The 24,817-nt window shown below is 40.7% G+C and overlaps 2 long non-coding RNA genes across 2 annotated transcripts in view; both read right to left on the bottom strand.

Moving 5' to 3' along the window:
- Window positions 1-276: 276 nt before the first annotated feature.
- On the bottom strand, window positions 277-3,114 carry LOC138924176 (uncharacterized). Its single transcript, XR_011438936.1, has 3 exons — window positions 3,004-3,114; window positions 2,046-2,287; window positions 277-485 (listed from the first exon to the last, which is right to left on the bottom strand). It is a non-coding gene; the product is annotated as an uncharacterized lncRNA (long non-coding RNA).
- A 357-nt stretch (window positions 3,115-3,471) lies between these two features.
- Window positions 3,472-24,817, bottom strand: part of LOC138924177 (uncharacterized) — a 29,648-nt gene continuing 8,302 nt past the window's right edge. The window contains exons 2-3 of the long non-coding RNA XR_011438937.1: window positions 4,033-4,241; window positions 3,472-3,796 (exon numbers count right to left, since the gene is read on the bottom strand). This is a non-coding gene — a long non-coding RNA (uncharacterized lncRNA). The remainder of the gene's footprint in view (window positions 3,797-4,032; window positions 4,242-24,817) is intronic.

Genomic DNA, 24,817 nt, shown 5'->3' with positions numbered 1-24,817 from the left:
GTTAATAGAATGATGAATTACCCTCAAGACTTTTCTAACCTTTAAATTCTATGTATTCGTGATTACATGTTATTTAAAAACTTGGGTCCACCTTAGCAAAATTCTAGTATTTGGACACCATAAACATCTAGCTTTGGACATCATAAACCTCAAGGCTAATAACTAAAGATGGCATAAATACACATGTCTTACGTAGTGTAGTGAATCCATAGTTACAAGATACCTAGCTGAGTTCTTCTCATCACATCATGCAAACAAATAACACGGACTTTAAAGTTTTTATTTTGTTTTACATAAAATATAATTCAGAGCCAGCCTTGACAACCTAGTGGTTAAAGTTCGGTGCTCTCACTGCTTCAGCAGCCTGGGTTCGGTTCCTGGTCCTGGAACCACATGGTGCATCTGTCAGCTGCTGTGCTGTGGTGACGGCTCACATAGAAGAACCAGAAGGACTTACTACTGTGATATGCAACCATGCACTGGGGCTTTGGGGAGGAAAATAAATAAATCAATAAAGCACATCTTATAGTAAAAAATATACAGTTCCTTCCTGACTGTGTACTGTTCTGTGGGTTTGGTAAACATATGGAGTCATGCAAGCACTCCTAGCGTCGTGGTGGAGCCTCGTCTCCCTCTCTCCACCAAATTTCCTCTGGTGGTTTCTTGGCACACAAGCCCAGCACCCTTTCCAACCCTGGCAAACATTGGTGTGTCCTCTGTCCCCACAGATCTGCCTTTTTCTGGATATTGTGTGCATGGATTCACACAGTGTGTGTTCTTTGTGGGGGGGCTTATATTGTCTGGAAAAACACAGTTAAGATCTGTTGATGTTGTTTCATGGATCGATAGCTTAGGAGAACATCTTCCCACTAACTTCCTGAAAGAAAAAGAGAATCAGCTGTTGGGAATGTAGTATATTTATCAAAAGAAAATGGACTCATACATGTAAGTGGTAAAGTGGGGAGGTGCCATTTGCTGTGCCTTAGTACAAAAGTCACATTTTTTTAATATGTGAAAAACAAAACAAAAACTGTGAACTTTTTAGCCCAACAGGTTGTAATATCCTTTGATCACAGTCAGGAGAGCCCTGGTTCAAATCCTTGTCATTGTCTCTGTCCATGCCCTGTGGTCACTCGCTGCCTATTTTGCACACCTGGTACTAATTCATTAAGTTCCTGCTTGGTGAATTCCACTGGATTAGATAGCACTGCTGTGCGTGTGGCCTCTACGGTATTGAGAACAACAGTTAAACAGAGATGGGGTAGGTGGGGTCACATTTAGAAAATGGATTTCTGTTTTTCTCCCCAAGGCAGGGATGTTTTCAGCTCAGGCCCACATTGGTCAGATGATCTGACAACAGGCAGTGAGTGAAAAGCGCAGCGTGAGGCCCAGAAGAAGAGTCTAAATAATGACATAGAAAAGGATAGATATAGGAGATCTCACTAACCTAGTCATTCACTCAAAAGTTTTCTCCAACCTTTTGGGGAAGTTGAATAGGACATAAATATCAGATTCCCATTGTATGTTGTGTACCACTGAATGTAAATTATGCTTTTGCTAACAGTATTGCAAACTGTTTATTTCTAGTTCATGATATTGATTCAGCTTTCAGCTGGTGCTTTGGTTTTATTTATAAGGTCTTGCAAAAAGCAAAGATCTCTTGGGCCAACCCTGGTTGCCTAGTGGTTAAGTTTGGTGCGCTCAACTTCAGCACCCCAGGTTTGGTTCCCAGGCACAGACCTACCCCACACTGTTCAGAGTGGATCTTCCTCAGCTGAAAAAAAAAAAAAAAAAAAAAGGCTCTCTAGATATTTCTGAAGTCTAGCAGGAGCATCTCAGGAAAGGCCTCACAAACACAGTACAAGTCACATCTGACCTGTAGCTAAGAGGCCTTCAGGTCAGGGCGCTGGTGCTGGTAGGGAGTGGCAAGCTCTGGGTGGATTAGGAGATGGACACTGACACTTTGTAGGGCATCTTGGAAAGTAAATTTCCCTCCCACATGACAGCAGGGGGCAAATTACGGGGCAAAAGAAGCCCAAACTTACAACAAAAGCTGCCAGGCTGGTTCACAGCAAATGCCAGACTCTAGACACCAACTGCTGCTGTGCCGGGAAACGCCGTGAGGATGACTGCAGCCGCTGTGCACATCCTGTCACCACTGTTAGGGAACTCTGAAGTGAGTTGATTCTCTTCCCACCAGCACTTGATGTTTTCTCTTGTACATTTCAAATCTGGGAGTGTCCACATTTACAAAATTCAGATGAGAGATATATTTATAACAAATACACTGTAAAAGAAAGAGCCAGGTATGTAACAAATACAAGCAGCAACTTTAGATCATATGTAGTGCATTAATTTTGGAATTGATTTGTACTATTTACATAAAAATAATATCCCTCTAACCTGGGTGAGTTCCAAGAGGGTGGAATTTTAATTTTGTTTTGTCAGTTGATATAAACCGAGCCCCCAGAACAGTTCACTGCATGCAACAAGCTCTCAGTAAATGTTGTTGAATTGAAGTGGAGACCAGAAAGTAAAGTAAAAATATAAATTTGCAAACCAGAGGGCTTATATAGTTGCTACAGTTGGACAAGAAATTTGACTCTAAAGTTCCTCGAAGGTAAAGTGCAAATGAAATGATACTTGGTTATATAGCTTATATTGTCAAGAGGAGAAAGAATTCCAATTCATCAAGGGGAAATTAAGCTTTCCAAGGGCTAAACTCCACAGAACTCCTCAGTGGAGAAATTTGGAAGAAGCAGCAGTGAATTTTAGGGTGATTTTTTCATAGCAATTTTCAAGAAAGTTGAGAGCACATGCTGAACTTTAACATATCAAAGATAATCATGAACGGGTTTAGGAAACATCCTTCCATAAGAAGATGGGGCGGTGTAACGGGGCAGTACAGGCAAAACTCTACTGTGGCTGGAAAAAAAAGGAAATTGTTTCCCATTTGTCTGTTTAGCCATTTCATGATCAATCTTGTTTTAACCATTTACTCACTCAAAATTGTTTATCAATCCCTTGTTATGCCTCAGATGCTGTGATGGATGCTGAGATATAAGATAAATTCAATGTAGTCTTGTCTTTAGAGAGTTCTGAACCTGGTGAGGGAGAAAAGCAAGTGGAGTGGCCCTTATGGAGAAGTGCAGTGAGTAAGGTTCCCAGGGTTTGTAGGAACAAAGAGGAGAGGCATCTATATTAAGCTGGAGTCAAGGCGGGCTTCCCGGAAGAGGAGACCATGGAGTCGATTTTCAGAGAGACGTTTGAGGTAACTGGATGAGAAAGGGGAGAAGTCACCCTACTTGGAGGAATGGCAGGGGTAGAGGGAAATTGCAATTACAGGCTGGGTGGACAGCGGTGCTGCAAAGTGAGATGTGATTCCGGGGATTAAACACAGAGGAAGGCAAAGGAGTAGGAAGACAGGTGATGAAGGGCCTTGTTGGTTAAAGCAAGAACTTGAAACTTTACCCTGAAATCTAGGGGCAGCCATGATCATTGGAAAATGGAATCTTAGCGATTGCAAGGCACTTTTAATTCAATGATTAGTGGTTTTAATCTTGGTCAAAGAGGGGTTTTAATGCTGGTCCTTTGGCTCTGAGAGGCAGTCATCAACAATTCTTCTCACGGCAGACGAGCAGAGAATTCTTCCTCTTTGGTGTGTCACGGAACTAGAACGGCCCTGTTGTCTATCCTCAATATTTTGTAGAGAAGAAAAGGCTCAGAATGACTGGCTCGATGAAGGACGTCCAGCTGCCAAGAAGCAGAACCAGGATTCCAACCTCATAAGGAAACACTGTAATATGATGAAAAGAAGAGAAATATGAGTCAGGAGATATGAGTTCACATTTCAACTTTGAAACAAGTTTGTGACCTTAAGAAAGTCATGCAACCTTTCCTGGCTTCAGTGCCCCCATTATAAAATAGAGTCACTAACGACTGCCTTAGAATACAGATTTAATGTTGAAATAATGCGAAACAGCTCAGCTTACAGTGGCTGCTTAGTCAGTATTTGTTGATTCTGAAACTCACGTGCTCTGATTTCTCCTTTGGAGTTGGTTCCTGCAGCCTTCTGGAGGGCGGTGCCTATACCATGACCTTGTCTTGGCTCTTCCATTTAGTCCACAGTATTCCTGTGCCTCTGGCCTCACGTTCCCTTCATGTCTAAACGGATCCTTTGAGCTGGGGGAACTCGGGTCTGCAGAGAGTTTCTGAGGAGTCGCAGTGAGGCAGACGAGTTACTGGAATTAGAGAAAGCAGCAAAAACACGTGGCTCTCATTGAAACCTCTGGAGGAGAACATTCCAAAGTTCAACACAGCCAGGATCTGCCAGTGCAGCTGTGGATGGGGCCTGAGGTCATGAGGAACTAGACACTGCTCATTCAACATGAAAGCGCCACGAGAACGTGCTTTAAGGGGGAGGAGGGGAGAGTGGCTATGACTTAAATACGGACATGGAGGCAGAGGTGTACTTTTGAAATCAGTTTTCCTTAAAATCAACCCATCCAAGCTGTCATAAAGCTAACCAAGGATCACAGCTCTAGCAATCAAATCTTTTGCCTTCACAGTTGAGTGAAATCTTCCCTTTATAACCAAAACTGAGAGGGCAGTTTAATTTCCCAGTTAGAGGCAGGAGTCTTCTCTTGATGCCTTGCTCTTCATCTCCGCTGAATAGTTCACCCTATTTTAATGTTATGCTTTATTATTCCTATTATTATTTTTTAAATTTATTCCCAAAGGAAGAAGAATATAATGAGACTGTATCAGGCTTTTTATTTGAATTACTAATCAGATTTAAAGAAGACACACCAGTGTGCTGTAGGGTTTCTGGGCTAGAATGATCTGTTCCTCCCATGGTTATGGAAGTAGGTGTTTAACAGAGAATGAGTTCTGCTGGCTTCAGAGCGAAGGCTCCGAGAGGGAAGTGGAGGGCTCAGAGAAGGAGGTGGAGGGTCCTATTTAGTGGCAGCAGGAGGAATACCAGGCCCATGTTAAGGACATTCCCTTTTGAAAAACTGAATTATTATCCTAATAGCCGCAGAATATTAATTCTTCGGTCTCATCACTGGAAGAAGTGAAGTTGTTGTGGAAGAGCTCTGCCTCAGAGAGGGTACCTGCATCTCAGCCAAGACAGGTTGATTTGGGTAACAAATTACACGTGGCATATTATATTTCACAAAGTGCACAGTACTACATTCATGAGACCAAATCAGATTCAGCCACATGCTAGGATCCCACCCATAATGGTCAAAAAACTGGCAAGAGAATGCAGGGTTCCCTATCTTATGTTGTGTAAGTATTTAAGAAGTTCCAAAATGAAGGTGAACTGAGCTTTCTGAATAAATACCTTATCTTCAGGACTTGAAAGAATCAAAGAAAGTGGTTAATAGGGCCTTCATGTTAAAACTAAAGAACTGGAGGCTAAAGATGGTATGATTTGCTGAAAGTCACAGAGGTTGTTAGGGCTAGTGACAGACTGAGAGACCTGGTCCTCAAATTGCAGTGCCAGCCTCTTTCTCACATTGCATTCTGGAGGAATTCCTTAACTATTCTGCCTTACTAAGGTCGTAACTTTGAGGGGTAGAGTAGAGAAGGAATCTAATATTTGTTGAACAGTTTGTAGATACTTAGAATGGAGTTTGAGGGTTTTAAATTTAGTATCTAATTTAATCCACAATAATCCTGTGAAATCATTATTACGCTCACTCTACAGATGTGGAAACCGAGGCTCAGAGAAATTAACCTGGTCCAGGTACCAAAGCCAATCCATTGACACTGCAGTCAGCTCCGAGGTCAACCAGGTCCCAAATTGTCACAAACCACTACTTAACACTCGGGTGGTATGAATTTATGAAATCACATGTTCTCAGAGTCGAAATTGAAATTAGAAGTAACCAACTTCTATTTTAAATTCAATGAATATTTTTCCCTACAGAATTCCAGACAGATTTTTGCTAGTTTCTGCTTTAGTATCTCCAATCATGAAGAACTGACTCCCTCACAAAATATTTAACCCCTGTAGATATATGGTAACAAATATTGCCACATTTGATTTCTTAGTTTATCCTTTTAAATCATATCCCCTGGATCATCCTCTGATATTTCACTCTTCATAATATACTCAATCATTCACTTAGTAATTCGAAGTAGTTATTGAGTATCTATTACATGCCAGATATTATGCCCTATTCTGAGAGAACAATGATGAATAAAGCAATTATCACCCTATCTTCATGGATTTTGCATTGTTTAAGCAAGGATTTGGATATAATTCATATTTGAGTAACTGGAAGAGGAGGTCATCAATAACAGAGCACATAGAATTTTTAAAAAGATAACCCAGGCTCTAAAATTTGGCTGCTCAACCCTATAATAAAATGTTTATGTAGAAGGCAGCTGACATGCCTTTGAGGATGACTAGGAAAATGATATATGGGGAGAATTTTTTCTCTGGGAAAGCAATGAAAAAGTTTGCTTAGGGCATCTAAATGGGTCCACAGAGATCTGGCTGAGTTATGGTGAGTGAAACAAAAAAATCCCCAGCAAACAAGGCTGGATGTTTGGCCGCAGGCAAACCATGCTACATACTGGACTTTCCATTGTGAAAATATTGACTCCAAAACTTGGTGTGAACAGGGCCATGGTCTGATCCTGAAGTTGCAGGTGCTTAGAGTGACGCTCAGAGGACTCAGGAAGAAAGCTCAATTGATCCCAACAAATAGGATGCTGGCCTGGGGAAGGCTTGAAGGGGGCTGCGGGGGAAACACCTTCACATGGCACGACTGACAATCACTAAGCACCTACTATGTGCCAGGACTCCAGGACCCTATGTAGTTACCTCAGGAAATCCTCCAACAGTCCTCTGAGGGAAGAGTTACCATCCCTCTATTATAGATGAAGTAGACTAAGTGTCCTGTCCAAGGTTATAACTAGTAAGCCGAGAAGCTGGAACCCCAGTGTGTATCTGACTCCCAATTCTATGCATTTTGCATTACATCATGCTGTTCTCTTCACGTTTCTGTGAAGGCAACTGGCAGACTCCCTGAAACTCTGAGTTGAGATTCAATGAGAGGCAGGTTGAAGCCAGAGAAATTGAAGTTTCAGGGCCCTTCCTTTGCATGAGGACCATTCAAGGTCTTGGGAGGAGCCCTAGCAATAAGGTCTTAGAGTTTTGTAAACTCTGCAACACTGATATATTTGTATATTCTTTTTCTTAAAGAGAACCTCCAAAATTGCAAAAGCCTTTGGTTCCATAAAACTTGTTCTAAGCCTTAATTAGAGAACAGTAATTCATTCAACAAATATTTCTTGAATGCCTAATGTATGCTAGGCGTTGTGCTTGGTGCTTGGGATACGGCAATGAACAACCCAAAATGGAGATCTTTGTCCTCATGGAACTAATGGCCTAGAGACCAGGTGCATTGGCAGGGTCCTGGCAGGAAAGGCATGCCGCATTTAAACTGGATAATCTGAACAAAGTTTAATAAAGAGACTATTTGCCAAAGTGTGGTTGGGTACAGGTACACCACAAAGAACAGCGCAACGTTCTCTGGTTAGTATCAGGAAAGCAGTAGCTTGATGGGCAAGGGAGGGTGTGGTTACTAACCTGGAGACTGAGATAGCTGGGTGAAGAGAACTACTGGGTAGGGAATGAGACCTTCGATTGATAGCAACTAAACAGTCGTAAAGGGAGGGAGCAGGGCAGTAAACACTCATCCTCACTTTGCTCTTGCCCTCTGACATCCTGCTGGTGTTCCCCATTGACCCAACCCGATTGGACGTTAGAGAGTAGGTTAGCGCATTCATATATTTACTAGATCAGCCTCCTGGATCACACGGTGCAGAAGGGTGGAGAGTAGATCTGGAGGAGAAACATAACACTCAACACAACATATGTGTTCAGCTCAACCTTTAGAACTCCAGTGAGGATGTGGTCTGGGGAGAAGGGTTACATCAACTAGAATGCCAGTTCTCTGTGTTGATATTGCTCTTGAGAATAATAAAATAATAATAATAACAACAGCAAGAGAAAACGTTTATTGAAAGCATACTGTTGTAGACGTGAGCTAAGAATTTACAGCATCTGATATCACATAAGCTCTTGCCTTCAAAAATATTCCAAAGGCTCTAGAAGTTGGTCTTTTGCTAACTTTGAAGCATTTTTCACCAATATAGGAAGTTAAAGTTCCTGAGGGATCCTTTCATATTTCTTTGTGTTTTACATATTACAGCCTGTAAGAAAAAAAGAAAAACCATTGGGTAACTGTGCGTATGAAGAGTTCACATTAAATCAACCATAGTAAGGGTAATAAAAGATGGAGAAGCACTAACCGCTGAATTCAAATGGATACTCATTTGCAAATGCCTTAGAAATCCCCTGATTCTCTCTCAGAGGGGCACTTGCTAAAGGTCCATTGGACATAGGAGGCAGAGTGTGAAAGACACAAGGTATTGAATGGTTCCTATATCCTTCTTAAAATATTCCTAAGCAGAAAGGCTATTCCCAAAGAGAACCGATAGGGACTGACCTGCTTTTGAGAAAGAATTAATTTGTCCACCTGAGAGACTTGTTTCAAATCATTCAGGCCACTGAGATGGGATATGCAAATGAGTTCCCCAAAGGGACCAAAGTAAACTTTGAAAAGTTCACAAATTTCTACAGAGTTAACAATTCCTTTCTCCATGCCCATAACATCAGACATACATTAACCATACTTAACATCCAGAAGGTCTATTTTGGAGTAAATGAGGTGCCTGAAAGTATCAGAGAACTCCAGACCTCAAATTGCGCTTTGAATTAAGGAAGCTTTAAGCTGTAAATTGAGCTTACACATTATTCATTGAATGCTTTCATTTGGCAGACAAGAACATTGTGACCTAGAAAAGGAAAATAACTTTTCAAGGTCACAGCATGAGTTAGTGGCAGAGCCGAGATCAGCAGCCTTTGGGTCCTGTCCCCAGCCCAGTGATCCTTACAGTTCCATCAGCCTGACTCCCAGAGACACAGACGGAGACCAGCAGTCCAAGGGTCCCTGGAGGTTACTTAGCCCATGGGAGAAGGAATATTGATCCCTTGTCTGATAATATGGAGGGAAAAAAAATCCAGTGTTAAGGACTTCAATTGGAAAAAAGTGAAGAAGAAAGGAAAGCTCCTAAAATAGTCTCATCTGTCTACACTAGAAAAGGAGGGTTTAACCATGCAACCTTTTTTAACATGACCAGGTGCTTTGCTTGATGGAATGTGGGCAGAACAATATTCACTTCTAGGCTATCTATCATATGGGCAAGTGACCTTGCTTCAAAGAGATGCTAAGAAGTTTAACAGCAGATCATACCTTACAACACTAGACTAAACAAGAAATGAATAAATGGAATCTAGGTTCTGATAATTTCTGGACAACTTCGCTCTTCAAGAGCCATTCAACTACACCATTGTATACCATTCAACTAACCTGCACAATTGATGCTTTGCTCCTTTTCCTGAGCAGGCATGGAAAACTTGAGAACTTTCTGTGTTCAGACTCCAGCTTTACCAAGACTCCACCATGTGAATTCAGCTTTGTAAAAAATAAGAAAATTTAGCTGTGCCCCTTTTAGCCACTATCTTTCCATTGAACTGGTTCCAGTCCCACTGAGCTGGCCTGAGCTGTGATCCAGTCACCCCTTGCTTTCGAAGGAACACTGACCTCACTAGCTGTTATCTGCCTAGCATCAATTGCCAACCGAGGCACAGATATTATGGACTTTTTGTCTGACATCACCAGGGATGAGAGGCACTTAATTGCTTTCATTGATGGCTAACATCTTGTTTATCTTCATATCTTTGTTGTTTTTATTGGCCAGGCAGTCATTTTCTATTCCTATGGAGTTCTCTAAGAACCTCCCTGACCACTTATTCTTCCAATAATCAATGCTCCCAATGTATTTTCAATTGGTTGGTGCTGACAAAGTCAACTTATATTAATGCTGAATCTTGAAACAGATTAAATGGGACAAGAATACTTCTGCCGGAATGGAGAATTGGTGAACTCCCTTCTACTGTAGGTTGTTATTCTCAACATTAGTTACATATGGAAATACTGTGGGGTAACTAGGAAGTTTCTCAAGAATCCTGTATGGCAGTTCCACATTTTGATGGAGAAAACTAATGTCTTTCTTAGTACTCTTTTGCTATTTTGAGTCCATGCCAGTTGTCTGTTCAGTTCCAGTTCTGTCCCATGACATGGAGAATCATTTATGGGTCCATGCTCTGGACTGCAGGCCACAATGAGTATCAAAGTTTAGGCTTATTTTTCTATGGCTATTAGTCATGAATTGAAGCATATTAAATAAGCTAAAGACAGGGAAAAAGTTGTTATCAACAGGGAAATCTGGCCCATAGTAGGTAAATGAATCTAATGTGAGTGACTTGTCAAGCCTACAAAAAGGTAATCTGGTGTTTGTCTTTTTACACATTTAGAGTGAAAACAAGTATCCCCTGGAAATCTATGAATATTGGCATGATACACCATCATGGATCCTTTGAAATTTCCCAAGTTACCTCAGATGAGGAAAATTCAGCTATGCCCGACCCATGTATTAAACTCGAATTCTGAAGGCTCATCTTTTAGCTACAGATTTACACAATTTTCAATATTTATATTCACTGCACTGAGGAAGAGCTGTGAGAAAGACTGGGGAGGCCTACTCAAATATCATTTAATAAATGTAGTTTGTACTTGATGTAGAATCAAGACTTCCAATGGGTGAACCAAGAGCAATGAGAAATGACAGATGGAAAAGTATACCAGGCCTCTTTGGATTGGCTGACTAATTGACCTATTGTATCATCAATAAGTACTAACTGAGTGCTTACCCAGTTTGATAAACTATATCCAGCGGTGACTAAAACATGTGGCTCATGCTCTTACAGAATACACAATCCAGTGGCCTTTAGATAGTACTTGTAGCAAAAGTATGAAGTACATTCCATGAGGGAACGATATGCCTTGTTGACCATACTTTTAGGTAAAAAAAAAATAATCTTAGTATGGGCCAGAGGTCACCCAAGGGTGGGTACTTCCTACGTTGTCCCTTTGCCTCTGCTTCAAAGCAAGTGCTTGCTTTTTGGTTTGTTTGTTTGTTTTAAAGGTAAAAAAATACACATCAACTATTTAAATAAGTAACATTTTAATTTTGTACATTGATTTTGATGTGATTACATTTTCATTGCAGTAGAAGAAATTTATTTTTAGGGTAGAATTATATAAAATATATTGTGATTTTTGTTTCTTGATTTTTAAAATAATTGTGGGTATCTAAACATATTTTCATGTCTGTCAGAAGAAAATTCCCAAGAACTCTATGAATTTCTGGTCCCGTTGGTTCTTTCTTCCTCAATCCTCTCCACATAGTATTACTTACCTACAATACTTTATTTAAGAGTCAGCTTGATATGTCTATTTCATTTCATGAAATTTTATTGTTTCATATTGCTTCCAAACATTTGGTCACTTTCAAGATTAGATACTTCTGCAAACAGGATGTTGTGGCTTGTATTTGCTGTAGAAGTTGATCTACTGCAATGGGCAAACCGAGAGCAATGACAAATGAGAAATAGAAGGGAGCCAGTCAGATAATTCCACCTCATTTATCTTTTTGGGGATTTCTCTGAGGTGAAAAATTTCTTTGTAAACCTTCCAAAGTCCTGCAGGTCAAGCAAACACATCTGACGACAGCCGCTGTAAGTCTTCCCTACTTACTGAGAAAAAGTGGCCAGTGGGATAAAATACACTTTATTACCTCTGTATTTCCTTGCCTCATTTCCCCTTTTCTTTTCCACCTTCACATCTCTAGGCTTGCTTCTTTGAAGTAAAGTATCATCACTTCAATCCTTGCCTCAGGCTCTGCTTCATAGAAACTTGGCTAAAATCAGAAGTGATTCTAGAAACAAGACTTTAAATTTGTGTTGCCATTTGGGCAATAAGTGGAAAGAACCATTGCTGGTGGTGAGAAGCTGTGCGATGCAGCTGCTTGTGCTTTCACCCGTGGATGAGTCGGGTGGTGCAGTTGGAGAGCAAGGCACTGGGAGACCAGGGTATTGTAGCCCTTAGTTGGTTTGGGAAGAAGGTCTTTTTATAAAGGTTGTAAAGTGGGGTGGCTGCTTTAGATAGTCAAAGAAAATGAAAGACAAAGGAGACTCAATTTCCACTTAAGGAAGAATATAAAACCAGAAGGTTTCTGGTTTAAAGGTCAGTCTTCTCTCCTGCAGTCTCAGGCCACAGCTGTGATGAAAATCAGCCCAGCAACTGATTCTACAGGGGACTCGGCTGCAAAGGTGACCCATCCAGTCTCAGTGGGTCTCCTATGCCAGGTACAGGGCCTTGATAGAAAATGAGTACAACTTGGAGTGGTAATGTTTGAGTTTCAGACCTGAGAATCTTGAATCCCCAAATTCTCTTGGACTTTTCTGACCAGTAAAAGCAGCACCTTCGTCTTTCCAGAGAACAGCCTCCCCTTCCCTGGGGATGTGTAATTTTTTCACCTGGAGCAGGTGCCTCAGAAAGCGACTCTATCTCAAGACTCTCTCCTGCCACCTCTCATTGCCTCTTGGCTGATAGAGTTAGGCCTCAGCACAGCCCTGATAGAATAGTACAAGCCTAGCTCCAAAAAGAAAAATCCTTAAGCCAAAGCACTTCCAGAATTTGTCTAGCAGTATCAGGAAGAACGAGGGTGAGGGGTAGTGGTTGGAATGTGCAATTCTAAGTTTCATGGTTAATGCCACCAGAGAGCACCCAATGCAGGAGGACAGAAAGACTTGTGCAAAGGATGTCAGCCATGTTCTTTCCTCAGCATCCCATAGCTTCTGCAACTTATGGATAGGCCATGGTAGCAGATATGCAGGTTATACACGGGCTCAACAACATAAGCTCCCCTCACTGAGGCTGGTCTAATCATTGTTACCACCAAGTGCAAATCTGCCAGCAGCAAAGACTAAGGAAGAATTCATTAAGGAGACCGGGCAGCCACCTGGTAACAAATCACATCAAAATCCTTCCACTTGTAGAAAGAGGTTGTTTATTTTTACTGGAATTGACACACACTCCACGTATTGGTTTGACCTCCCTTCCTATAGAGCCTTTCCCATCAGCACCACCTAGAAGCTTATAAAAAGTCTTATCCATTGGCGTGGGTCCAACACAACATTACCTCTGATCAAGGGACTCATTTTGTAGCAAAGAAAGTGTAACAGTGGGCTCATGATTACGGGTTTGTGGTCTTATATGTGCGCCATCACATAGAAACAGCCAGCCTGATAAAAGGGTGGAACAGCCTGTTAAGACTCAGCTAAGGTGCTGGCAATGGGACAATGCATGCAGGGTAGGATTCTGTCCTTCAAGATGTAGCATGTACCTTGAACTGCTGGTATTTTGTGCTGTTTGACCCAAATACATGGCTCCAGATAATAATGGGTATAATAATAAGCTCTCATGCCCAGTGATCTGTTTGTGGATCTGTGCTTCCATTCCCTTAATCTCAGGCTCTGCCAGGGTACAGAGCCCAGTTCTGTGGCAGGGAAAAGCTCTTTCCCAGGGGATAAAGTACTAAAGGGGTGAGGTAACTACCACAGAGTCACTTTGGACTCCTCATGTGTCAGTAGACCATTAGGCTAAGAAGGACATTATGGTACTGGCTGCAGTAATTTGTCCTGTCAGTCACTATAAGGAGGGAGGGCAACTACCACACTGAGGGAGCAGGTCTGGAATACAGAGGAGTCAGTGGGGTGTCTCTTCGTACTTCATGCCTGGCAATGACTAAGGGCAACTACAGCAAACATGCTTCAACAAGGGCAGAGCGACTAAGTACTCAGATCCATTAGGGGTTAAAGGCTGGGTCACCTCACTAGGCAAACAACTGGGACGAGGTAAGATGCTAGACAAGGGTGAGGGGAAGCTAGCATGCCGAGTTGATGAAGGATTGATGAATATCAATTTCGCCCTTGGGACAAACTGTAGCAGTAGGACTCTAGCTTGTTTTACAACCTCTCTTACTTTAGTCTTCCAGGATATCACAACTGGCCACCATATTGAATGTGAATTACTGGACTTGTATCTGTCTTCTCAGAGAAGGAGTGAGAAGACTTTCATTAAAAAAAAACAAATCACGGAGATATACTGTAGTTTTGCAGCTTCTTATAAAAGGATGTAACACATGGATCTGAGTGGTGCAAGAGGGTGTCAGCACCCAAACTGAACCTTCCTTCGGAGCTCAATGTTTCCTCGATGGATTTACCAGTCCCTGTTTGAACTTTGGCAATCCATCCTTGTGGTTTGCTGCTTTTACTGGGTCCTTGTGGACCCGTCGCAGGTGCTCCCAGTGCACTCACACCGCGACTGGCTGCCGGCAGACACAGACCTAAGTGTCTCTGGTTAGCGCACACTATCCATCAGCATCCTAGTTCAACCCCCTAACTCAAAATACACAACCTCGGTCTTAGAGGAGACTTAGAAATAAAACAGTACAACGGGAAAAGTAACACAGAACACTGACTTGGCTGGTGGTGCCTCACCAGACATTTTATTAAGCAATTATTATGTGCCAGACATTGAATTATATAAAAATACACAATACGGCATAGTTTCCACACTGAAGAAGGCAATAGTCTTGCAAGAGTCATAAGAAAAATAATAGCCTATAAGCTAAAAAGATTCACAGTCTCTTACAGAGTTGAGAACTAAGTAACTTTTGAATTTCTCAGTCTCAGGAAAGCCTAAGGAGGAGAGCTATTAAGAAAACCAGGAGCTGTAATTTTCACTTAATTGTTGGAGGTTTGAGAGATGACACAGAAATCCTAGGGTAGACAGAAAGTTCCTACTGTTCCGTTAGGACACCTTGGAGTGTTACCCAACCCTTCTGTTCTTTCGGGTGAGAACGCCTACTTTCTGCATGCTCCTCCAAGGACACTGAAATCTGAGGCAGCTGTGCCGTCTCAGCAAGCTGTGTGACTTGGTGAGTGGGGAAAGCGGGGCCCAGAGGCTCTCTGGACAGCAGTGACCTTTCTTTGAGCTGAGGAGACCTTCAGGTCCTCGGTTTGGAATCCTCATTAGCACCAATTGCTGGTAGCCATTTCAGACTGTTTTTCAGGTTTCATTGTGTGGGTACCAGCGTGGAGCTTTCATCCCTGCAGCTCACAGCTTACATGAAACTCCCCAAGAAGACAAAAAATATGGAAGGAAGTGTGGTACTAAGCATATCTTTCATTAAGTTAAGAAAAATAATTTTGCCTATTGTTTCTTGATATATTTTTCTAGTTTCTAGTTAGGCTTATGAATGTGTTTAAACGTTTACTTTTATTTCTCCTCCAACTCCTTTTTCATCATCATATACATTAGGTAATTAATTGCTGTTGGTTCTGTCCCTGCCTGGCCCAGCCAACTCCTAGAGAGAATGAGGAATCTCATGGAACCGAAAGAGACTGAAATAAAAAGGATGGAAATCTGCTCCTAGCTGTTTTAGGAAGCTTGTGCGTTATAGGAAAGCTACCAGGATATTGGTGCCTGCTTTGGGGTCGCGTGGCTGCTAGAGGAACACTCACCGTGTTCCAGGTTTACAGCATCGTAGCCGGCACGTTCTGAGAGTGAACCCAATGGTCCTCCTCTTTATACACTAGCCTCCCCTTTGAATGTGGGTAGAACCTGTGGACACGACGAGATGTCACTCCCACGATTATGTTCTATTACTTTGTGGCTAAAGGAGTTTATCTAGCTGAGTCTAATATAATCGTATTGGCCCTGTAAAAGCAGAGTGTTTTCTCTGGCTGGTATCAGAAGAAGTCAGAGGGATTAGAAGCATGAGGAAGATTCAATGTGCTGCTACTGGCTTGACGGGCCATGTGATGAGACTTGTGAGTGGTTTCTAGAAGCTAAGCACAGCTCCAGCTGACAGCCAGCAACGAAATGGGGACTTCAGCTACAACCCCAAGGAACTGAATTCCACTCGGCCAGGAATGAGCTTCATAGAAGTCCCTGAGCTCCAGGTGAGAACACCTCCAGCTGATACCTTAATTTCTGCCTGAGCAGAAAATAGCCACACAGTACCAAACGTCTGCCCCACAGAGCATGAGATAATGAGCGGTATTTTGTTACATTGCTAAAAATGCGTGTTTTTCAGCAATAGGAAACTAATGCAACATCTAAGGGTAGAAATAGTTTGAACTGCAGATTTACAGTCAAACATGTGTTTACCCTGAGCATTGTTTCTTATGTGCTAGGTGACTTTGGGTTTAATTACAGACATTTAGTTCCTCATCTGTAAAAGGGATAGAATAATACCCACCTGCCTCCTAGGATTGTTGCCACAATTAAATGAGACATAGCTGATAGAATGCTCAGCACACAATAAATGTTGTTTCACATTCCCCAGTAATATGGACTCTGGCAATCCATTCAGAACAGAAATAGTCTATGATGGTTACTATGACTTGAAGGAATTGAAACCATACACATCTCTGGAAGAGGAGGAGGATGGAGCTCAGGAAAGGAACATTTGGGAACTGGTTAGGGAGCACAGCAGGCTCCCATAGTTTGGAACCAGAGTAGAAACCAAGAATTCTAGGATCACTGCTAAGACTTAGTGACTCAAAGCCAGAGCCATGGGGTCCCACAGATCCCCGTCTAGATGTGACTGGGGAATCTATAGACTCCCAGAGGTGCCAACCTGCACTCCTAGGAACAGTCTTCTTATTTATTTATTTGTTCTATTCACCAAATATTAACTGAGCATTTCTGTGCAGGGTAATCGTTCAAGAGACTGGATTACAGCAGTGAACAAAACATGAAAATTTTTGCCCTCCTAGAGTTACATTTTAGTGAGGAGCCAGTGGAGAAGGTATTTTGTCAGATGATGGTAAGTGCTAAGGAGAAAAATATGTCTAAAAAGAGGGATAAGAAATGTAAGAAAAGACACCCCAACCACCACAATTTTAAATAGGGCAGTTAATGTATGTCTCACAATGAAGGGTCCATGAGGCAAAGACCCGGAGTAGCCAGATGGGGAAAGAACGCTCTTAAGAAGAGGGCCTGGCTTAAAGGCTCCACGTGAGCTGGCTCCTGCTGAGCAAATCAGCAGCATCAGGACAGTCCCCGCCCCCCCCCCCCCCCCCCCCCCAGTGCCCAGACAAACTTTACCAATCCACTGAAGCAGGCATTCAAGCTACACTTTATTTGACCCTCAGAGTTTGAATAGAGCCCAGCAAGGGATCAAGTCTGATAACATCTCAAAAGCCCATTTAGCTCAATATCTCCACTACCAGGCTATTTGTTAAACACTTACTAGGCGGCAGGCTGTAACTCCTCAGACAGACAGGGTCTCCTGTCCTTAAGGAGCTGATGTTCAAGGAGTAGAGGACACAAATGCTTTTAAAAAATCAACAACCTCATCACAAATTGTGATGGAGGAAAGAAACGAAGAAGAACCCAAGGCAGAGACTGGCAGGCGAGGAACCGCCTTACATCGGATGGAGGAAGAGGGGCTCTGAGAAGATGAAACTGAGCCCAGTCCAGCAGTGGGGGTGCAAAGAAGTGGGTCCCTGGGGCACTTAGCAAAAGTGCAGGCTCTTTACAACTTTCCTCAAGACCTGACAAATAGAGGCGGGCAGATCTACAGGGACCTCGGAGCAGCACTATGCACAGGAGCCTAAAGGTGGAAGCAACCCAGCCCTTCATCAGCTGGAGCATGTCCACACGATGGAACAGCATTCAGCCACATAAAGGAAGGAAGTACTGATTCAAGCTACAATGTGGGTGGAGATTGAACACACGAGGCCAAGTAAGGAAGATGCCAGCCTTGAAAGACCCTACGTCGTGTGGTCCCATTTGTATGAAACTAGATGGTGGTGACAGTGGCAAAACATTGTGAATGTATTTAATGCCACTGAACTGTACACTTCAAAATGGTTAAAATGGTAAATTTTATGTTATGTATGTTTTACCACAGTAAAAATTATATTAAAGAAATGATCTCAAAGGCAGGCTTCTCCAGGGGAATTAAAACCTTTACTATTATGTAGTAACCTTTTCTATTTTAAAAAATGCTTTTGGCCTTCACATCACTTTTATTTAATTTTGTCATAACTGACATAAATGTTTTTGCATAGTATTTGCCTGAGAAATCTCATTCTTCCCATTTTGTCCCAGTCTTTCAGAGTCCTGGTGCTTTACTTATATCACTTACAAGTACCAAGTATTAGTATTTAAAAAAATCCAATCTGAAAAATTTTACTTTTATTTAGAGATTTTAATCCAGTCATATTTTTGTGGTTATTGATATATTTGGATTTACTTTTAGCATCTTTTTTGTGATTTTTATTAATTTTACTTTTTCTATGTATTTGCCTTCTTTTGGATGGAATTTTTTTATCTCATACTATTTTTCTCCTTCTACTGATTTTGAAGTGATATTCTGTTTCTATTATTTTTATAGTGCATCTTGAAATTTAAGTATTTACACTTAAAGTCTAAATGATAATATCTTCACCCACCCTTTGAATAATATAAGCATCATAAAATATTCTAATTCTACTAGTTTATCCACCAGCTTACATGTGTCTTTTACAATATTTTAGCTTCAACTAGTTTCATTTTAAACCTACAAGTTGAAAATTATTTATGTTTTATAGAGTTAATGTTTGTTTTTATTTTCCACATCCTAACCATGTTCTTTGCTCAATATTTCTTCTTGTATTTCCAACTTTCCTTGTGGGACTAATCTTTCTTCCTGAAATACATCTTTTACAGGCCCCTTTATTGAGGGTCTGTTGGTGGTAAACTTACTTAGTTTTGTTGACCTAAAAATCTATTTTTTCCCATGATCTTGAAGAATAGTTTCTCTGGGAATACAACTGTAAGTTTCCAGTTATTTTCTCATGGTATTCTACATATATTTTTTCCCATCGTTTTAGTTTCTGTTATGGTTTCTGAGAAGCTAAGTGTCAGTCTAATTATTGCTCCCTTGTAGATGAGTTAACTCTTCCTTTCATTGTTTTTAAGATTGGTCTTTATCTTTGGGTTCTTTTGTGTTACTGTGATATGTCTGGGTGTGGATTTGTTCTATTTATCCAGCGTGGGATTCCTTGGACTGGTCTCATCAAGGTTGAAAAATTCTTAGCTATGTCTCTTCAAATACCCTTTCTTCTCCACTTTTTAAATCATCTTTTGACAGAACTATAATTAGAAATATATTGACCTCCCTCCTCATTTTAATGTCCAGGTCTCACAAACTCCATCTTTTATGTTGCCCATGTCTTAGTTTGTACTCCATTGTGGGCTGTTTCATTAGATGCTTCTCCAATTCCTTCAGTCACTCTTCAGCCATCTTATCTGACACTTGAAGTATTAAGTTTCTAATTTCAGTTATTATATATTCAACATTTAGAACTTATCTTTGATTCTTTTTCCAGTCTCTTGGTTCGTTTCTGCTGGGTGCCTGGCCCTTACTTGAAGTGCCTCTTCCACGCCCATCTCGTGTGTGAGCTCTTTGAGAGTATCTGCTGACTCTCACTCGTGGTGGCTGTGCTTTGTGCTGTGCATGATTTGTGCATTTTTGTTGTGAAATTGTTTGTTGGGCCTTTAAATTTGGGACTTCCATGAGATCTGGATTAAAAGTGTGTTTTTCAAGAGAGGATTTGCATTTGTTTATTTTAGGTGCTGGAAAATGTTCTTAACCAGAAACAGCTTTAAATTAAATTCTTAGGTTGTGGTTTTAGGAATGATGTTACTGTTGATACTGGCAACACTTCACATAGGAGACATTTTTCTCCTTCCATTCTTATCCAAATTAAAAGAGTTAACTTTCCATGTGGGGCATTTTTCTTTTTTTCCCATTTTTTAGTTCACATTTCAATTAATGATACAGTGATTTGAGGGTCTCAGCTATCTGAGGGGTCTCTGTTTGTACTTCCCACCTTGCACTTGCTCTGCATCTCATAATCTCACTCTGGGCGGGCAATAAGTTGTAATAAGATTTGGGTCCGCAAACAGACAAAGAGAAGTTGCCTTCTGAAGTGTTTGCTTGCCTGTGTGGATTCATGTGCTTTATTTATCATCATTAAGAATTTTACCTGTGGTCTTGTAAGCTCAGCTCTGCATTTGCAAATACCTTGTCTTAGTTTATTCCTTATTTCTGGGAGTTTTACAGTGAGAGGATTTATAGGGCTGCCAGTGCACCACATGCACAGAATAACATTCTGTTTCTTGAATCTACTTTTAAACCCATGTATTTCCCTAGAAAATAATCACTTTCATCCGGAATTTCAAAACTTATTGCAGTAGATTGCACAAATATTATTTGCAGTCATTTCCCCTGTAACATTAAGACATTTGTCTCCATTTCATTCCTAATTTTATATGTTTTATTTTCTCTCATTTATTTTTCTTAGAAAAACTGATGGCTGATTTATTTCATTTATTTCTTCAAGGGAACTCTCCTTGGATTTATTCAGCAATTAGACTGTTTAGTCTATTTTCTAAGTTTTCTTAAGTATATAATTAATATATTTTAATTTACTTAAATTCTGTGAATTTTTGTCTTAGCACCTCTCCGGCAAAGTAAATAGATTTGGATATTAGTCTTACATTCCGTAATTTTCCAGATGTTTCTAGGTATTTTCTAGATTTCCTCCTTTTTGACACACAAATTGAGAGACCACGTCCACCTCTCTAAACGAGTTTTTGTGTCTGCTTTGTTATTAGTTTTAAGTATTGTTACTCTTTTGCCAGAAAACGTAGAATGTGATAGTTTCATTTTCTGAGTTTCATGAGGTTTTTAATATTTTCTAACATGTGATCATTTTTAAAACTATTCCATGGCCGCTTGAAAAGAAAGTGTATTTTGTATTTAGAGATGATAAAGTTGGACTTAGCTCTGTTTTAATTTATATATCTATAGCTTTTTCTCTAGTTTTGCTTATATCTACGTATTACTTAAAATAGTTGTTGCGTTGTTTGAGTGCTCTGTGCCCACAGATTTTTTACCTATTTAACCTTCATTTTCATGAGTTTTGCTTCATATACTTTGGTTCTATTTATTTCAATACTTTGAAAGTCATTGGAGTTATAATCTTATTGTATGTTAAGTTTTTAGGAAGCCTCCCTGTGGAGGACATTTAATCAATTTTACCTTGACTCCGAGTCTGATAATAATAACAACAATATATTGCTTATTTTTTTTCTTAATCTAGCTTCCCCCCACCCTTTTTATCATTTTTTTTGGAAGACATTTTGTTTTAGGCATATGAGTTTTTATTTTGCTTTAATCTAAACATTTAAAATATAGTTCATTCTATTGTAATTACTAATTATTATTTTAACAAAATTGTTATAGTCTTACATCCTTATTTTACATTTTCTGTTATTTTTAAACATATGACCTTGCTTTTTGCTTTCCTTTAAAAAACTTTAGCTGTAGTTTGAGAATTTTGTCTTTGTTCTTCTCATCTAGAAATTTAAAAGGTATATAGTTTGCTTTTAACTACATTTCATAATTATGTTTATAATTTTATGTAACTTGCTCACATTTGTATTTCATAATATAGTATCTTCAACAACAGAATTCTGTCTATTGACTCTCTTGTGAAAAATGAGGACAATTATATAGTTTCACTTTCATCAACTTCTGCTCTTTTACTGTTACTTTTTGTTTTTGTTTCTATGACCTGGAAATTTTATGCCTTTATATTATAGTTAATTTATTGTTATTTTTATATTGATATATTTTTTAATTTTCCAGAGACAGTTTTGTAATTATAACTTCATTATTTATACTCAATTCTAGGCTGCATGGTTTAGTCTTCACTGCCATTTTCATATTAAACTTCCCCACTTTTGACTACTGAATTTCAATGTTTTTCTCTTTATATCTTTAAGTAGTTTCATATAAGTATATATCTTTTTTTAAGTATATATCTTTAAGTAGTTTTTTAAGGAAAGGTATATGAATAATATGTCTCCAAAAACTTCACTAATTAGAATGTTAAATTTTTTGTTGACTGTTATTAGAAAATCTACCAAATAAAGGTGCCTTAAATAAGACAGAAGTTTATTTCTTTTTTCTGTAAATCATAAAGGGTCTAGAATACAGCATAATAAGATGATCTAACATACTTTAGGAATTGCCTGAAACTGTGCTTTGCACGTGTAATCTCAGTGAATCTTCCCAGAAGCCCCTGAGGTGGACTTAGCACCCCCGTTCAAGAGTCAGACAGCTGCCCTCAAGGGTAGAACATCGGCCTGAGGCTAGTAAGTGACCGAGGTCAGCATTGCCTGGCTCTCAAGTCCTCTTCCTGAGACGGTGGAGGAGGTGAGAGTAAAGTGCTGTAGGGACAGATCTGAGAAGATTCCTCCTGGAAGGATCTTCAGGAAAGCATCAGGCAGCAGGTGATACTTGAGTATTAACACAAGTTTTCCAGGTGAGCAGAGAAAAAAAGCATGAAAAAGACAACATGAGCAGAAGGTATGTAGGCTTTTGTTCCTTGAAGGAATTAATCAAAGCCTTCTCTTCCTTACTCTCTAGACACAAACAGGTATTTAATAAAGGCTTACTGGCTTCATCTTTTCAGGCATTCTCTTTGTTCCATCCAGCAGACATGCTACCCGCCTCTCTAATACTGTCCTCCCCTTCCTTCTCTGCAGGAAAACTCCAGTTTATTGGAGGCAGCGTGTGCCCGGCTAAGGGACTATGGTTCCCAGCTGCACTTGCAGGTTGAGGATATGAACAGAAATTGTTGGGAGGACTTCTGGAAAGTCCCGTAAGAGATGGCTAGACAGCTGGCCTGTCCTTTTTTGACTTTTGCCCTTATGTTCTGATTTCTGCTCAGAATCATGAGTTCACAGTCATAGGTCCAGGGCTGTCTGAGACCGTAGCCCAGCCTTGAGGATGGAAGCCACATGATAGTGACGATGAACTGGAAAGCCGAAGGAGACTGGGTCCCTGATGACAGCGTGAGGTCCCCATACAAACCCTGAATGCCTAGTTAAAGATGCATTTTATGTGAAAAGAATATACTTCTATCTTGTTTAGGCCACTGTTATTTCTGTCCCTGCTACTAGTAGCCAAGTACAATTCCTAGCTGATGTATTGATAAGGAACCTGAAGTGAGTTTGCTCACTCATTGAGCAGCAAGATAATCTCTGACACCGGGGGTGGTGGAAGGAAGTAGGAATTTTATTATTGCACAGCACTTAGCAAGGAGAGAGGGAAGCTAATGCTGAAATCCCAAACTCCCCGAAAAGCTAAAAGGAAGGGTTTTTATTTGGGGTTTTAGGTAGGGGAGGAGGAGCATATGGCCTTGCTGGTCAGAGCTTTCCCACCAGCCTGTCTTTGGCCTTGAGACACTTGCAGAGAGGAGGGAGCCTGTGACCTTGCTGTTCACCAACTTTTCCACCAGCCTGTATCTCTTTGCTGGGAGGAGATAATCCAGGTGCTTGTCCTTGACGGTGTCTGTCTCCATGAAGGATAGTGGATTCTGGAGCCAGGAAGTCAGAGAGTAAGCAGGGAATGAGTGTTTTGGTTTTAACCCCATATATGCTAGGTTTAATGTGGGGAAACTGATATCAGGGTCGGTATCAGTGTCCCAAATTCCACACAAAGGCAGGAATGTGGTGACTGGTACTCACCAACACTTAGCTGGAAATGACTATCTGGAAAATGCACGGAAATAGTCAGAGAATTTCCCAGCTGCACCTCTTAGCAAAGGTGCATCTCTAAGAGGGTTTCATATCAACGTATAAGCTGGAGGAATCCCAGGAGCCTTTCAGGAAGAGAAAGTGGCTGCCGCTCCTGCTGAGATTGCTACAGTTTAGTGGAAACTGAAAGGCTGGCGTGATGACCTTTCAAGAAGAACAAATGTTATTAAATAATGGATTTTGTCCCACCTCCTACAACAGTCAAAAGCAAAGGATGAAAAGGGAATCCTCTTCTTCTATTAATATCTCCTCAGTCAGGTTCATGCTGAAAAAGCAGAAAGCAATTGTAAAATTAGCAATTTTGCCTGCAAATTAGCCCCTTGCAAAGCCATAAAAAGAGAGAAAGAATTAAGATAAATTCATTAATGGACGCAAGGATGGAAAAACCAAGAGCGACGGAGCATAAATACCCAGAAAACTGATATATATTTTAAGGAGGACATTATCCAGATTATAAATAGCTGCTTATAGCTGTGTATGAAGAAAGTGTTAATTCATAGCCCTTGGATCAGTGGCCTTTCTTAATGGCTTCTTGGAGCAAATCTATCAGAACTTGAAGAGCACAGGTTTAGGCTGATGTTAATAAAATGTGTCCATCCGCCCTGGCTGAGAGATTTCTATCCCCCCTAGAAGGGAAGTGCAGTCAGAGGTGGGTCTGCACCCCGCTCTTCCCTTTCGCCAGGCTTGTGAAAGCCTTTCGCCATCCTGGGCCTCTATTTTGTCTTCTATCAGAGCAGAGTGTGATTGTGCGTCATTGTGTTAATAGCTTTAAATTAAGTCACATGCAGAGAATTTGGTCCCTCAGAGGTTGTCGGCAAATGTTAGTCCCTTTCTGCTTTCCCCTCCCATCAGAGGGCAGGGACATCAAACTCGTGCAAAGCAATTAAACGTAGCTCTGTGAGATTCTCCCGCAGGACCAGTCCCTACAGAAGGCCGGACACATTTTCATGATTTATGACTGGTCTCGGGCAACAGGCTCCCATTTGCAATTTTATGAAAAGGATAAATCAATATCTAAGAGTGGGGGATAATCAGAAGAAAGGACCCAGCTCCTCTAACGATCACAGGCAGAGGGTCCATTTCCAGCAAGGAGCACACAG

The sequence above is a fragment of the Equus caballus genome, chromosome 5 (assembly GCF_041296265.1).
Source record: "Equus caballus isolate H_3958 breed thoroughbred chromosome 5, TB-T2T, whole genome shotgun sequence".
NCBI lineage: Eukaryota > Metazoa > Chordata > Mammalia > Perissodactyla > Equidae > Equus > Equus caballus.
This window is presented reverse-complemented; position numbering and strand designations above follow the sequence as displayed.